Source organism: Cheilinus undulatus, linkage group 7 (assembly GCF_018320785.1).
Source record: "Cheilinus undulatus linkage group 7, ASM1832078v1, whole genome shotgun sequence".
NCBI lineage: Eukaryota > Metazoa > Chordata > Actinopteri > Labriformes > Labridae > Cheilinus > Cheilinus undulatus.
Window position 1 is genome coordinate 22,722,921 of NC_054871.1, and position 2,001 is coordinate 22,724,921.

A 2,001-nucleotide genomic window follows, 5' to 3' on the forward strand; every position below is an offset into this window, starting at 1 on the left:
CATGTACTGAATTACAATCCCAACATGCTTCAGTAAGTGTTATTTTTTTTACCATGATCACCATTTACATGTGTTGAAGCATGCTTTGTTTGATTCTCTACTAATGTCACATCCTGCACCAATCTCTTGTAGTTTATTTCATCAACAATGTCCTGCTTGAAAAAAGGAAGTTTTGACTGATTCACTGTAAAAATTAAAGTGAGTAACCTCCAAATATAACAAAGATTAAGTTGCTTTTGGCTTTACAAAACTCTTCTGCCCAGCAGCAAATTTTGATGTGCATCAAATACAATGCACATCTACAAGCAGAGCTTTTCACAAATACAGTAACAGCTTTCCATCAAACAGGATTTTATAGGATATATTGTCTTGAATTAAGTATTTTCCAACACAAAAATCTGAAAAGTGTACTGTTTTCAGGCTCCTGAAGTGTATGACTGTGTTTTCAGCTGTAAACCTAAGATATTAAGATGACTGCGGCTCTTGAAAACAGTTTAAAACCAAAGAGAAGCATACTTTGACTCAACATTACAGAGAGAGCAGAGCAGGAAGTGACTCCCAAAGGTGCAAGTGTTGAAAAATTAAATGGGTGAATGATTATCAGAGCAGTTGAACAACAAGCCCTGCCATGCTATGGTTGTGAGAAAGATCTAGATACAATAACACAAAACTTTTCCTGGCTTTTTGCATTTATTTACAATATTTATGACAATCAGATCTCTTAAAAAAGGACTCATCAGCATGTCATTGTGAATTTTACTGCAAAAGCAGTTGAACTGACCATGTGTTTCTTTGTTCATGAATAGATGAGTTTAAGAACTCTGTATTTTTGTTAAATACACAAAAAAACAACATTATTTGAGTGTGGGGACGGCATTTATGAGCACATCAAGAGGTTTATAATAAACAGTAGTTACACCTGTTTTAATCCCTTTAAACTATGGGTTTCCTCCCAAAGTGAACATTATTATATAGATTTCAGCTATCCAGGCCATGTATGGCAGCTGTGCTGTGTCTGACAAATTTTCACTTTTTTGCAGTTTTTGTGGTTCATAAAATTTAATTGGTGAGTAGATCAGCATATTTGGATGCCAAATGTTCTGCTGAGATACTGGCTATACCACATAATATCCACAAGATGGAGCCATTGCTTCTTTAACATTTTTGTATAGCGTTAACTGTAGGAGCTGGCTGTAAAAGAGTGAATTCAGAAGAAATTTATTTTATTTAGATTATTTACTGTTAAAGTACTACATCCACTGATATGAAAGATATGAGTACATCTCCCCTTGTTATTTATTTTCTTAAATAAAGATCCATATACATGATTGGAAAAGGTGCAAAATGTTTTACTTCTCAAAAAAAGGGCATATGCTCCTCTAAAAATCTGTTAAACTGGAGAGTGCCTGTCAGGCTTTAAATGTATACAAAAGCGGTTGTCAGACTTTGTTACGTAAAGCTTTGAGGAAAATTAACCTTTTTACACAAAGCTTTACTTTTAAGGTGAAACTACAGGTCAATAACAGATTAGTCAATCTACAAAAAAAAATTATATTCAATCATTTGAATCTCATTTCAAGAAATAAAACATATTAAAAGGCTACACAAACTCTAGTGTGGGCTACTCGTATACAAGAGCACGCTGTTTTATTGTTAACAAGTATAATTTTGTTTTTTGTCTCAGGGCTTGACTTCTGTGTATCTCATTTAGAGATATCACTAGTTTTTCCATGACAATGAATATTTTTTCAAGTAAACAACTCAAATTTAATCATCATAGGACAGCTGGCATTATCCAAAGATAATTAGATAAATGAATCTCAAGAAAACAACTGTAACTTACTTATCATTGTAAAAGGGACTTAAGGGTTTCTGTTTCGTTGGCCTTACTGAACAAACAATATTTCCCTCACAAAAATAATGTTTTTTTATTTAAATAATTTCAGTTTAGCACCAAACATTAGTCTTTTTAACAGCTAAGTAAAAACAGTATCACTCATC